The sequence below is a fragment of the Bos indicus x Bos taurus genome, chromosome 5, assembly GCF_003369695.1.
Source record: "Bos indicus x Bos taurus breed Angus x Brahman F1 hybrid chromosome 5, Bos_hybrid_MaternalHap_v2.0, whole genome shotgun sequence".
NCBI classification, from domain to species: Eukaryota; Metazoa; Chordata; class Mammalia; order Artiodactyla; family Bovidae; genus Bos; species Bos indicus x Bos taurus.
This window is the reverse complement of record NC_040080.1, coordinates 57,577,892-57,593,571: the sequence shown is the minus strand read 5'-3', so window position 1 is coordinate 57,593,571 and position 15,680 is coordinate 57,577,892. Positions and strand designations below refer to the sequence as shown.

Below are 15,680 nucleotides of genomic sequence, written 5' to 3'. Positions count from 1 at the left end.
TTAGGAACTTGAGTCTAGTAAATGCAAACTATTATATATAGAATGGATAAACAACAAGGTCTTATTGTATAGCACAAAGAACAATATTCAATATCCTGTATTAACATAATGGAAAAGAATGTGAAAAAGAGAATAGATATATGTGTATATAGAACTGAATTCCTTTGCTGGATACCAGAAACTAATACAACATTGCAAATCAACTATACTTCAATTTAAAAAAAAATTAACATCAGCATCACAAAAAAATTAACTACAGTGAGATCCCACTACACATCTATTGTTGTTGGTGTTAGTCACTCAGTTGTGTCCGACTCTTTGTGACCCCCATGGGCTGTAGCCTGGCAGGTTCCTCTGTCCGTGGGATTCTCCAGGCAAGAATACTGGAGTGGGTTGCCATTTCCTTCTCCAGAAACACGTCTATTAGAAAGGCTCAAATAAAAAATATAATAGCAAGTGCTGGCAAAGATATGAGACAATAAGAACTCTCATATATTGCTGATAGAAATGCAAAATGTTACACCCATTTAGGAAAACAGTTTGGTAGTTTCTTGTGAAGGTAAAACCCTAAGACTCAGCAGTCCCATCTAGGTATTGACCCAAGAGAAATGAATATGCATGTCCACACAAAAACCTGTACACTAATGTCTGTAATAGCTATTTTAATACTAGTTAAAAACTAGAAAAAATGCAAACGTCCACTAACTAGTGAGTGTATAAACAAACATCCATACAATAGAACACTAATCATCAATTTTAAAAAAACTACTGATACACACAACATAGATGACTCTCCAAAGCACAATGCTAAGTGAAAGAAGCTATATTCAAAAGGCTACAAACTGCACAGTTCCATTAATATGACATTCTATAGAAATGAAAATCTGATCAGTGGTGCCTGGGACTGGAGGCAGAGGACTGACTGTAAAGGGCCATAAGGTGACTTTCTGATGAAAGTGATGGAAATTGCCCATAACTTGATTGTAGTGAAAATTCATAGAATGGTATGCCTAAAAAATGAATTGTTCTGTTTGTAAATTATACCTCAATAAATTCTAAAATTAATAAATAAATAGTAATGAATCAGAAAAACATCTACATTTGCTTTATTGACTACCCAAGGCCTTTGACTCTGTGGATCACAATAAACTGTGGAAAACTCTTCAAGAGATGGAATACCAGACCACCTGACCTGCCTCCTGAAAAATCTGTATGCAGGTCAAGAAGCAACAGTTACAACTAGATATGGAACAACAGACTGGTTCCAAATAGGAAAAGGAGTACATCAAGGTTGTATATTGTCATGCTGCTTATTTAACTTATATGCAGAGTACATCATGTGAAATGCTAGGCTGGATGAAGCACAAGCTGGAATCAAGATTGCTGGGAGAAATATCAATAACCTCAGATATGCAGATGACACCACCCTGATGGCAGAAAGTGAAGAAGAACTAAAGAGCCTCTTGATGAAAGTGAAAGAGGAGAATGAAAAGTTGACTTAAAACTCAACATTCAGAAAACTAAGATCATGGCATCCGGTCCCATCACTTCATGGCAAGTAGACGGGGAAACAGTGGAAACAGTGTCAGACTTTATTTTTTTGGGCTCCAAAATCACTGCAGATGGTGACTGCAGCCATGAAATTAAAAGACGCTTTCTCTTTGGAAGGAAAGTTATGACCAACCTAGACAGCATATTAAAAATCAGAGACATCACTTTGCCAACAAAGGTCCATCTAGTCAAAGCTATGGTTTTTCCAGTAGTCATGTATGGATGTAAGAGTTGGACTATAAAGAAAGCTGAGCACCGAAGGTTTGATGCTTTTGAACTGTGGTGTTTCAGAAGACTCTTGAGAGTTCCTTGGACTGCAAGGAGATCCAACCAGTCCATCCTAAGGGAAATCATTCCTGAATATTCATTGGAAGGACTGATGCTGAAGCTGAAACTCCAATACTTTGGCCACCTGATGGGAAGAACTGACTCATTTGAAAAGACCCTGATGCTGGGAAAGATTGAAGGCAGGAGGAGAAGGGGAGGACAGAGGGTGAGATGGTTGGATGGCATCACCGACGTAATGGACATGAGTTTGAGTAAACTCCGGCAGTTAGTGATGGACAGGGAGGCCTGGAGTCCATGGGGTTGCAAAGAGTTGGACATGACTGAGCAACCGAACTGAACTGAACTGAATGAATCAGAGGGCAAAGTTCTTATCACAGCCTAAGAGACTTTGTCTCACTCCCACTGGCCTTTCAGCCTTGTCTCTCCTGTGACCTTCCTCATGCTCCCTGGTCACGTCAGCCTTCTTTCAGCCCCTATGCTCACCACATTTCCTCAGTTCCTATAATCTCTGCACATCCAGTTCCACCTACCAAGAAAGCTCTTTCTGCATCTTCTTCTTAAAAACTGTTACATTTGTAATTTTACATTTTTGTTGTTGTTGTCGTTGTAGTTATTCTCTGTCTCAACTATTAAAATGGAAGCTCAGTGAGGTCAGGGTCTGTCTTTGTTCATCACCATATCTCCTGCCCTCCACACTGTGCTGGTACAATGACCGGTACAACGAATATTCAACTATTACATTCAACTGCCTTCTGTATGTCTCAGTCTTAACACATCCCAAACTAAAATGCTTCTTATCCCCCAAAATACTGCTCTACTGGCAGAGTTGCCATGTTGCAGAATTCAAGGAACGATGGCCACAGAGTGTCCAAGGTGGCAAGAATATACAGAAGAACTGTACAGAAAAATCTTCATGACCAAGATAATCACGATGGTGTGATCACTCACCTACAGCCAGACATCCTGGAATGTGAAGTCAAGTGGGCCTTAGAGAGCATCACTATGAACAAAACTAGTGGAGGTGATGAAATTCCAGTTGAGCTATTTCAATTCCTGAAAGGGGATGATGGCCTGCCTTATTACCAGCTGTGCTCCTGACATTGGACTCTCCATATGGATAGTGTGCTCTGAAGTTGAGTGTTATTCTTCTTGACTTCAGTTGACGGTAACTCTATTCTTTCATCAGGCCAAAAATTTTAGAAGTGTCTTTGATTTCTCTTTCACTCTCACACCTCACAGTAACTTTACCAGAAGATTGTATTGGCTCTACCTTCAGATTATATCAGCTCTTTTCACATTCCCGACCACTCCCACCCCAGCCTGAACCACTATCATTACTGCAATAGACCTCTTTGGGCTCCTTGCTGCTTCTCTTGTCCACGATTGAGCTAAGAACCCTTTAAAACATAAACTAGAAATTTCCCTGGTGGTCCAGTGGCTAAGATTCTGTGCTCCCAGTGCAGGGAGCCAGGTTCAGTCCCTGATCAGGGAACTCGATCCTGCATGCTGCAAGTAAATATCCCATATGCCACAACTAAGACCTGGTGCAACCAAGTAAATATTAATTTTTTTAATTAAATAAGTTAAAAAAAAAAACATAAACCAGACCATGTCATCTCTCTGTTCAAAGCCCCATAATAGCTCCTTATTTCTCCTCAGAATAAAAGCCAAAGTCTACAATGAACTTTAAGGTCCCAAAGGCTTGCCAGATAGTTATGTAACTACACCTCTTACTTCCCTCAGGTCTGTTCAAATGTTACCTTCTTAAAATGAGGCTTGCTTTGACCATTCTATTTAACTGGCCACTCTCCAAACCCATTTACAGTGCCATTTTTTTATATTTGCACTCTTGTCACCATCTAATGGGGTTGCAAAGAGTCGGACACGACTGAGCGACTGAACTGAACTGAACATTTATTTATGATCATCATCATTTCTGGTCTGTCCTCCTTCTGTTAGAATATAAGCTCTACAAGAACAAACCTGTTTTTATTAATTAAAACCTTGTGCATCTAAAGCAATGTCAGGGATACTGGAGGCTCAATACTGAATGAATAACTGCAGTGTCTGCTAAGGAAGAGAGATTAGTAAATATTAGCATAGGAATAAGTGTGACATACAAAGTGATAGAAGCTTTTCTCTCCATGACTCATATTTCTTTGTTAATATTCATATATGTGGAACTGTGCAGCAGGGTAAAAACTGCACAAGATTTGCAGTCAAGGTTTGAGTGATTCCTGGCCTCTCACCACTTCCTACCTGTATAACTACACAAGATTCTCTTATTGGAATAAAACACTCGCCGTGTGACCTCATGGGGCTTGTTGGGAAGATAAAATAAATGTGAATAGTTTTGCAAGCTATCCAAACAGTTTAGGAAAGCAATATTCAAAACTTTCAGTAACATCAATTGCCATCACACTGTTAACCTCCAGAGAGTTCTGTGCCGTCTGTACTGCCGGTCCAATTTTGACCTTTACTTTCTTCCAGTGCTGACACTGAGAAACTTCTGAGCTCCCTTACCCTGTTCAGGTTAGTTACCCTCGCTCTTCCTTTCCATTTTAGGAAGATGGACAGCAGGTGTTGAGTTCCCTGCTCCAGGACCTCTGCTGACTCAGGCTGCTTCTTCCTGTCCCTAGGGAGGACAAGAGAGGCGCAGTACAACACATGGGTGGCTCCTGGCATAGCGTTAGCTGAGATGGAAAGGATGGTGTCTTTTCTGAAGGTACAAAGATTAAGGCTCTTCTTCCACAGGGTGGAACCCCACGCAAACAGTTCTGGAGACCTGGTTTCCCATTGCCCTGCAGCCCTCCAAGTGAGAGATCTGAGGCAAGTCCCTTCAATCTTAACCGGAAAAGGACATCATCATAGTTATCCAAGTGCCCTTTGGACTTCGCAAGAGTTATTGGAGGGTCAGAAATAGGAGAAGGCCCGGGGACACTGAGTTTTATTGAAGCTCTGGGTGTATTTAAGAGTGAAAGAAAGAAAAAGGTGCCAAAACAGGTTTCAGAAATTGTCATTTTTTTTTAATGTGTTTAAATCCAAAATCACTTTCATCAGATGGAAAACACCATGCAACTTGTGCTCTGTAAAAATATACTAATTCACAGTACAAGGAATGTGTCTTAAGAGACGTAAATTAAAGTTCTAAAATAAAAACTTTAAATCATGTCAGTTTGTAACTATATATTCGCTTATTTAGAGTTACCATCGGAAGTTTGTAGGTGAAGCCCTCTTGATTCTCCTAAGAACGGGGTTGGTCCTGTTTAAGAAAAGGCTCAGGATAATACAAATTAATGTTAGTGTTCTTTCCCAACCCTATGTTTAATCAATGGCACATCCTTGGTTTTGAATTATTTAAATGTATTATTATTTAACCATGTAAGTATTTGTCATTTCCGATTAAATTGTAGATGCCTCAGGAAAAAGACCTAAATACAAGAAAAATCAGCGAATGCAATTTCCTTTGGCCTACGTGAGTCCTTTTGTGTCTCAAAAGCTTACAAACTGTTTGAAGAGACACTGGACCATAGAACAACTCTGACTGCCCAGGACATCTGGCAACCATATGATATTCTTGAACTTCGACTAAAAAAAGAAAATATAAATTTGTGGAAGTAAAGCTCTGCTTCCTAAAACATTATAAATCAACTATACGCCAATAAAGTTAAAATTAAAAAAAAAAAAACAAACGCTGCTTCAACTCACGTATTCTTGGTGACTAAAAAACTAAATTATCAAAACAAAAACCTCCCACCAGAAACCTAAATCATCTGGAAAGCATGAAAAATTCCAGCAAACTATGTTCAGCAATTCACCATCATTAAAACTTGAGGCTCGTTTTGTTTCATTTATTCTCAATCATTTACTCTTCTGAGAAAAGAGTCCAAGGCGCCTAGAACAGATGTGAGCAGCAATAGAGCGACTGTTGGGGGTTTTCACATTTGCAGGTGGTGGCAGAAGAGAGAGAAATATTACTTAAGGAACTCTTGTGAGGTACTTGAGAAGCAGCTCCTCGTTAGTATAGTGGTTAGTATCCCCGCCTGTCACGCGGGAGACCGGGGTTCAATTCCCCGACGGGGAGGTTGGTACTTCTTTTTTACTAACCATCACAAATATTTCCCATATTTCAACTGGCCGATGCAGCTAACAAATACAACATGCTGTTATTTTCTGTAAGTGCGTCTTTTCAAAATGATAACTTTTAAGCTCACCGTGAAGTAAAAGCCAACACTGAAGGTAAACGCTTTATACTGTTTTCAGAAGGATTAAGTAAATGTTCGGAGAACGCCCGCTGCTCGCTTCCAGCAACAAGCTATCGCTGGGTGGCAAACGCCTGCGCAGTAGCGCCCCGCCAAATTCCAAATGGAGGTCACGAACTCGGCCTACGGAAACAGGAGACGGTAGGGAGAGAGGGCCGAGGCTCCGCCCTTAACCAGGCGGGTTGGAACGGAAACCGCTTACAGAAAAAGGGGAAGGACCAGTTTCCTTTGACCCCGGAGACTCGACTAAATGAGAAACTCCATTCTCCCGCGTCTGTTAATCCCATCCTAGCCTAGGTAGAGGGCTAGCTATGAGGAAAATCTTGCAGCTAAAGGAATCAGTCTCCGATGGAGAAGCAAGGAAAGAATGGAAGGAAAGGCGAGGCGCTCCCGGAAGAGACGCCATTTTACCGGAGTCCTAAGAAACTGCGCGAACTACAGCCCAGCAGGACCTCGTGGCGCAACGGTAGCGCGTCTGACTCCAGATCAGAAGGCTGCGTGTTCGAATCACGTCGGGGTCATGGCCTTTTACTTTTAGGCCTTCTGGTTTCTATGAACTAGATGTATTCAGGCTAGATGTGTTCCCGCCATTTTCTGGAAATACCTTTCATTGCAGGATTACATCTTTCTTGTCCAAATGTTATCCCAGTAATCCTTAGTCTGCAAGAAGACAAAGATTACCTTAGTCTGCCAAAAGACAAGGATCACCTTAAAGGTGGTGGTTTTGGTCTTTTTTTTTTCACTGTTGAGCCTTGTGAATTCTCTGTCATTGAACATTCATAATGCATAGTGATGTGGTTGTTACTGTTGTGCATTAGTGAGCATATTAGCTGATGGTGGTCCGTAACAGGGAACGTACAATAATACATAAACCGTACGAGCTGTTTTTCCAAAAACAATTTTAGACCTGTTTCCCTTTGGAAAGCAAGTCCAACAAGGTACAATTTCTAACTCTGTGTAATAGTTTACATCAACATGTGCACGCTGTCCAGTCTTGCAGGTGAAACTGTGGCACACTACATAATGACTAACCCAAGACCCTGAACCTGGTGAATGACTTCAGATCCCAGTCTTCACTATCTTATATTAAAGGTTGAAACAAACTATTGAAAAAACTGCCTAGAAGCCGTTGGCCCTAAGTGATACCAATGCATCTTTTATCTTTTCATCAACTAATGCAAGTAGTAATAAATTAGGTACCACTTTCAACTATTAGTCTCATAGCAGGAAGCAAAGCTTACTCATTCACCTTTGTAAGTTCCAGGACTCTTGGTACTGAATAGTGCCTTAGAGGCATGTGTCAAATATCTGTTGTACAAAAAGTAAATGGCAAGACTATGAGAAATTATTCGTTTGGGGGGTTTTTTATTGGGTATATTCCACGCAAGCCCTTGAGTTTTCTTGCTCAGTATTTTGAATATGGCAAATACGAATTTCTTACATTTCAGCCTATTCTAGCATTGGACATCATGTTTTTGTGTAGTCTTTGCTTTCTTTTTTGGTTGGATTGAGATTAGATCATACATTTCAACAGAAATTTATGGACCACTGATACTGCAATGAACATTGAGGAAAAGATTACAGCCAGTAAAAGTGATTTTTTGAGCAGCAGAAAAAAAGATACCTTAAGTAACCAAACACCATAATATATTAGCGTGAGTGGCAAAAACAGAGTGGTGTGAGGGTGCTAAAATATGGACATTAGGTAGTTCAGAAAGTCTTCATAAAGGAAGATCTTGAAAAATAATGAAAGCTTCTATGTGACTTTAAGGCATTCCATCCAGTGGATATATGTGAATGCCTTCTATGAGTCAAGCACTATCACTTAATACCCTGGGATCTGACATCTTCCAACTATAAAAGCTGAGGTTTATATGTATTAGCTTCCTAGGGCTGCCACAGCAAAATACCGCAGACTGGGTAGCTTTTAAACGACAGAAATTTATTTTCTGACAGTTCTGAAGGCTGGAAGTCCAAGATCAAAGTGACAGTACAGCTAGTTTCTTCTGAAGCCTGTCCTTCACTCACAGATGACCACTTTCTTGCTATGTCTTCACATGGTCTTTCCTGCGTACGCATACATCCCTAGTATCTCTGTATGTGTCCAAGTTTCCTCTTTCAGGACACCAATCAGATCAAATTAGGGCCCATTCGTGGCTTCATTTAACTGAATCACCTCTTAAAAGGCCTTACCTTGGAAATACAGCCACATTTTGAAGTACCAAGGGATTAGGGCTTCAATATATGAATGAAATCAGGGAACACAATTCAGCCCATAATGGAAGTAATGGTCATTTTCGCCCCTGGCAACTTTGCATATGCAGCATAGTGAAGTCGCTCAGTCGTGTCCAACTCTTTGCGACCCCGTCCATGGGATTCTCCAGGCAAGAATACTGGAGTGGGTTGCCATTTCAAGACACTTAATCTTAGCTGGGACGTATCTCATTTGTACAAAATCATACTCTTGTGAGGCAGACAGAGCAGTTTGTATTACCTTGTAAATCATTTTATTTGGCAGTCCCAGCAAACTAATACAACTTCTTTGGAGAACTGCTATTAATAGTTATTCATTATTGCTGGAGAGGAAGAGAGAAGTAAAGCTGTAAAGGTAAACAGGAGTCAGCTCACCCAGGACCTTTTGTGCCATTCTAACTAATTTAGATTTTATTCTGCAAGCAATGAAGAGCCATTATTTAAAAATGTGACAAGGTCAGCTGTGGCTTTACAAAGAACGTGAAAAATAGCCTAGAACTGCTGTTGCTGGACCAGCATCCTGGAAACAAGTTAAAAACGTAAAATTTCAGGCCCCACTCCAGACTCACAGACTCAGAAAACTCTGTGGGTGGGCCTACCAACCTGAGTTTTAACCAGGCCTTCCAGGTGATTCTGATGCAAGCTAAAATAAAAGAATCACGGGCCTAAAGAGCAAAGCTGGACTGGAGGCCCCACTTACCTCACAGAGTTGTTAAGAGAGTCACATAAGATAAAATACACAGGGCTTCCTTGGTGGCTCAGTGGTAAAGAACCTGCCCATCAATGCAGGAGATGTAGGTTTGATCCCTCATCCAGGAATATCCTACCTGCCAAGGAGCAACTAAGCCTGGGGCCACAACTACTGAGCCTTTTTGCCCTAGAGCCAGGAAACCACACCTACTGAGGCCAAGTGCCACAGATGCTGATGCCCACACACCCTAGAACCCGTGCTCTGCAACAAAGAAGCCACCACAATGAAAAGCCTGTGCACTGCAACTACAGAGTAGCCCAACAACAAAAACCAGCACAGTCAAAAACAAAAAAAAATTTTTTTAGTAAAATACATAAAAGTGTCTTCGATGTTGTAAAGTTAATATATATCGTTGTTTAGTTGCTAAGTCATGTCTGACTCTTTGGCAACCCCTTCATTAATATTTATATCATTAGTAATAGTTCTATAACTCTAAAATGGTCACTTTACAGTTTTTAGCTTCTTTCCCAAGGCTGAACATGTGTACTCTTTCACAATGGCCCATTTTACTGACTTGATGTCACTGTGAAATAACCCAAAATCCAACATGTCATTTAAACTTCTACAATCATTATATAGGAATGATGTAAGGAAAAAGGATCTGGAATACACAAATTGATATTTGAATTCTCAAATTCTGACACTTAATGGCTCTGTGATTTTGTTCTATTTCACTAACAACTTTCCAGTCTATCATGTATTCTTACAAATGGATTTATCCCCTAGTACAGAATGCTCTGAACATTTGTTTCACCCATTTAATAAGATAGCTTTCACTTTTGAATTATTTTTAATCAGTTACTTAGGACTGATGTACTTGGAGGAACTGATAAAATGGAGCCTTTGGAAATGAAAACTAAAAAACAGGTTGTGAATTCTGATAAGACAAGTGATTTTCCAATTTCTCATACTAATTCAAAGTAGTTATGCTTATAAATCATAAGTAGTTATGATTACAAAATAGAAAAGTAGTTATTATGAAATCATATGTGTTCACTGTAGAAATAGAGAAAAACATAAGAAAAATCATCTGTTCCCATCTCCTAGAAGAAACTACTATGAACATTCTGGTCTATACTCATTTAGTCCATTTAAATATACACATATCCATACACATCTCAGTTCCTCATAAAACTGAGATCTTACTCTAATATGGTCTCTTTTTCTTTTCGTGTTGTAAACATTCTCTCATATTCTTAGATAAACGTCATGTATTTCATCATCTGCTCTGTTTCAGGTGACATCCTTAAATTCACAACCAAGTCCTATACAAAACAGAATAATGAAAAATAAAAAAGTCACCTATATGTTAATAACATTAAGAACTCCAGAAAGGGAAATGAAGTGTTTCCAATTGTTTTAGAAAAAAAAATTGTTAAAGAGTTTTCTGACAAAGTAATTGCATTATTTTAAGTCTGTGGGTTCACATAGAAATATCTTTCCATTGTTTCCCAAAGCTTTGGGTTATTAGAGCTGTAACATTAAAAAAAAAATTTTTTTTTTAAACCTACTACCTGTTTTGACATAAAAGATAATTTACATTTTTTTTTACATTGGATGAATGTAACACAAAAAATCGAGTCTCTTTTTTAAATTCAGAAATTTCACAGGAGATGACTGAAAGCATCAAGTCCTTGAGGACAGAAGGCTGAGACCCAGAGTACAACCGGTAGAATTCACTCTGATAGGACACCACTTCAATTTAAACAAGAAAGATGCAAGAAAAAATGTGTGCAGACTTGACTGTCTGAAGTTGAGGCATTCCCCACAGATGGTTTTTATGTTCTCAATTATGAGGCAAGATCATCAGCTAGCTGAAAATGGGGACAGGTTGGAGGAAGGGATGTGAATAATTTGAGGAGAGAGGTGAAAGTATGAATGGTTAATCCAGAGAGTGTCAAGTGCTCCTGTGAGGTCTGAGGTCATGAATTAAAACCAGCTGGGGTATGATTTTTTTTTTTTTTTTTTGCCAGCAATCTTGGGTGCAAGCAATGAGAAAGTTTGTTCCAACAAGGTTCAGTCCAAGCAAAGCTCCAAGTTCCTCCAAGCAAGAAAGAGACACTGGAGTGAAAGAGTTGAAAATGTTTGCAAAAGAGTGATTGTAAGGATTGATCAGGGAATCTAAATCAGTTGAGTTGGAATGATTAAATGATGGCAGAAGCAGGAAAAATAGACTTTTTTTTAACGTATTGGATTAATGAATTGGAGGTCAGCGAGAATATGACAAATGAGCTGAGTAAAAAGAGGCTACTTATTGACCATTGGGATACTTGAAATTGAGATTTACTGAGCTACTGATGACAGGGTTCAGAGTCGTACCACTGGAGTGGATGGATGAGATGGAGTAGAGGAACAAGTCATTGGAGATGAAGAGGTCAAAGACCTAAGAGGCTCAGTGTTGGTGTTACATGGGTCATGTTGAATTCACAGAATGCAGACAAAACCTAGAGCAAGAAGCAATGGTCTAATTTCTGAGGGAGAGTGCCCAAGGGGTTGATAAATTTTAGCTGTAAAGATGATAAAGGGATCAGATGATATGAACTTCAAATGTTTTGGAAGGAGGAAAGAGAAATAGTTTGTAACAAGTAATTAGGAACAAAGGGGCCAAACTCTGTAGCCCAACCTCTTGCCCTTAAGGTACACAGAGCATGAGAAAAATAAATAACCTATTGATAGCACCCTACTTCAGAGCTCTACAGCAGTTAAAAGCAAAATTACCTTAATCACTAAAAACAGTAGTGCTGGGGATATACCTGGATGCATCTAGGCTAATTCCAAGTCTGAATTTGATAACTCACGGCTTTGGGGATGATGTAGAAAGGCAGTCTGACACCTTATGACATCAACCATATTTCCTGAGAAATGTAGAATCTGCAAATAACCTCCTGTTGATAGTACCCAGTGATAAGAAAAGGAGAGATAATTAATGAAAGGGAATGAAAATTATGTTTCGCTCAGAGAACATTGATTTCAGGCACCTAGAATGCAGTTCTTTCTGAATTATCTTTAATGTTGGCTTATAGGTTATAGATGGAGAAGGAAACGGCAACCCACTCCAGTATTCTTGCCTGGAGAATTTCATGGCCAGAGGAGCCTGGTGGTCCACAGTTCATGGGGTTGCAAGGAGTCAGACACAACTGAGTGACTAACACAATATAGGGTAAAGTATTGTCTATTTAAAAGAGCTTTCAGGTTTGCTGCATGAGACAGGGTGCTCAGGGCTGGTATGACGGGATGACCCTGGGGGATGGGATGGAGGGAGGTGGAAAGGGGGTTCTGGATGGAGAACACATGTGCACCTGTGGCTGATTCATGTCAATGTTTGGCAAAAACCACTATACTATTGTCAAGTAATTAGCCTCCAATTAAAATGGTTTTTTTTTTTTTTTTTTTTTTTTTAAAGAACTTTCAGAAGACATATAGATGGCCAACATACACATGACAAAGTGTTCAGTATCATCTAATCACTGGGGCTTCTCAGGTGGCTCAGTGGCAAAGCATCCTCCTGCCAATGCAGGAGCCGAAAGAGATGCAGGTTCGGTCCCTGAGTCGGGAAAATACCCTGCACTAGGAAATGGGAACCCACTCCAGTACTCTTACCTGGAAAATTCCATGGACAGAGGAGCCTGGTGGGCTACAGTCCATGGGGTCACAAAAGAGTCGGCTGCAACTGAGCACATACGCATCACTAATCATTAGAGAAATACAAATCAAAACCACAGTGAGATAACACCTCACACCTATCAAAATGCTGCTAAGTCACTTTCGTCATGTCCGACTCTGTGTGACCCCATAGACATCAGCCCACCAGGCTCTCCTGCCCCTGGGATTCTCCAGGCAAGAACACTGGAGTGGGTTGCCATTTCCTTCTCCAATGCATGAAAGTGAAAAAGTGAAAGTGAAGTCGCTCAGTGTCTGACTCTTAGCGACCCCATGGACTGCAGCCTACCAGGCTCCTCCATCCATGGGATTTTCCAAGGAAGAGTACTGGAGTGGGGTGCCATTGCCTTCTCTGATCAAAATGGCTGTTATCAAAAAGAAAAGTATTGGTGAGGACGTGATTAAAGGGAATCCTCGTTCACTATTGATAGGAATGTAAATAGATGCAGCCACCACGGAAACAGTATGCAGGTTCCACAAAAAAATTAAAAATAGAACTACCATATGATCTAGCAATTCCACTACCTAAAAATAATGGAAAAAAAAATGCACCCCTATGTTTATTGCAGCATCATTCACAACACTGAAGATATGTAAGCAAACCAAGTGTCCATCCAGAGATGAATGGATAAAGAAAATGTGATATAAATTGAAATAGACACAAATTCACACACAAACACACACACTCTCTCTCACAGGAATACTTAACCATAAAAAAGAATGAAATCTTGACATTTATAGCAACATGGACGGACCTGGGAGGTATTATGCCAAGTGAAATGTTAGACAAAAACAAATACCATATATTTCACTTTATGTGGAATCTGAAAAACAAAACAAAGGAATAAACAAAACAGAAACAGACTCTCAGATACAGAGAACTGGTGGTTGCCAGAGGGGAAGGCAATTAAGAGGTACAAACTCCCAACTATGAGATAAATCATGGGGCATGTAATGTGCACGTAAGTTAATAGTAAAAAATATTTTACCAACTTTGTACAGTGATAATTTCATAATGTATAAAAATATAGAATCATATGTTGTATACTTGAAATTAATAATATTGTATAGTAATCAAAAAATTAAATAAGCCAACTTTCAGGTTCAACAGGTAATTTTTTTTCTTTTTTGGCTTGTGGGAAAAGGTAGGATTAAACTGCCTGGAAATTTTCTAGTATGAAGGCCCTATGGAAAAAAAGCAGCGTAGCATCCTGATAGCTCTCCCATATGGCTCTGTGATTCCATCATTGTATTTGCATACAATTTAAGTAGGTTTTTATTTTCATGTGTCAGTGATGCCGCCTCCTTTGAGAAAACACTTCAGGATCCACTAGCTACCAGAGCCTGGAGACCTTTCTATAATCTAACCTCCTCAGATCAAATCTAGCCCTGGTAACTCTGACCCTTTCAGAGCAGCAAAACCTACCTTTGAAAAACTGTAAGTACAGTCAGGGCAAGAGCCAAACCCTTCAACTAGTAAGGTAAAGACTTAACAAGATAATTTGCTAATTTAAGTAGGGTAGAATAAACTCATTAATTGTGGCCTTGCAGAGATTATGCTCAGGACTTTTGCTCTGCACATTTTAACGTTAAGACTCTACGAAAAGAAATAACTGTGGGAGGGCACACCGCAGACTGTGGTCATCCCACACTCGCTGACTACGTTTGTAGGGTTACCAGTCACTGCAAAATCATGATCGTTTGCCTGTCAGCTCAGTTTACCCTCTGAAGATAAAACACTGGTTTCTGTACTCGGCGATGACCATGGTGGTAGGGCTTGCGGTAACTTTTACACTGGGACCTAAAAATCTTCGAAACAACTTGCTAATTAAAGCACAATTTTGAATTTGCATTCCTGATCTTAATATTGCTCAAATATATGTAAATTTTAATAATTAGTAAAATTGTCTCTAGGTTAGAAATAATGTCTCCATTTCAACAAAATAAAATGGCTTGATTCATAGGAAACATTTTTGGTGAAGGTTCTTTAAATTTAAAAGAACCATGCAGAAATCAGATAAACTTTCTTTTTAAAGGCGCTTATAAAGCATAGTCTGGAGGTCAGAATTTGGGAAATGATTAAGACAACCTAATTCTAAGGTCACCTTTCTTTTCTTGAAACATATATAAATTGGTAAGGTATACATGTATTTGTTATTAATGGTATTTGTTTTCAAGAAGACATTTTTATCTTAACAAATTTCTGAGACTCCACCAGGTTTTAACTTGGATCCTTAATATGGCTCTGATTAGTGTTTCCGGCCTAATTAAAATCACTAGGCTTCCCCTAAGATTAAAATCTAGAATGCACCTATCTATCTCAGTAATCTTAAATTGCCTATTAAGGCATTTCTAAATCATTTCATTTCGCTGCATTAAGCATTTAGGTTTAAGTTATGGTTTAAGATACTCTCGGGTGGAGGGATCCAACCCATAGACGGCTCTCAACAAAAATGCAGTTGAGCCCAAAGAGCTAAATCAAATTCTTTAGGAATGCCCCAACCTTCTTTAGGGTAAGAGGCAAGTGCAGTATTTGGCAATACAATTTTGTCACAAATTCAACGGCAGGTTCAAGTGCCCTGTAGTCAAGGTCTGGTTTTTCCTAAATTTCAGGAACAAAAGAAGCGTTCGCAAGCAGGCAGGGATTGAACTCCCGCTCTCCCCGCCTAGTAAATCAAATCGAGGAAGATGAGCGTCCACGAGCACACCTCGCTTCTTTTCTTTCCCTTCAGGGCTAGCGTTTGGGGAGGAAAGGCTGCGGCTATTCTTCGTTGAACCAAGGTCCCGGGATTGAGACAGGCCCAGCCCCCAGGTCCTCGCAGCTGCCCTGAAATTCGGCCCGTTAGCGGCGACTGACCCCGGAGAGAAAAACAGCTTCTCCAGCAGGGGGAGGGAGAGGAAACGGCGCACAAAAG

General features: G+C 39.8%; 2 non-coding genes across 2 annotated transcripts; both read left to right on the top strand.

Annotated features, from left to right (window-relative positions):
- The first annotated feature begins 5,851 nt into the window (after positions 1-5,851).
- On the top strand, positions 5,852-5,923 carry TRNAD-GUC. Its single transcript has one exon. It is a non-coding gene; the product is annotated as a tRNA-Asp (tRNA).
- A 627-nt stretch (positions 5,924-6,550) lies between these two features.
- On the top strand, positions 6,551-6,622 carry TRNAW-CCA. The gene has a single exon. It is a non-coding gene; the product is annotated as a tRNA-Trp (tRNA).
- Positions 6,623-15,680: the final 9,058 nt, after the last annotated feature.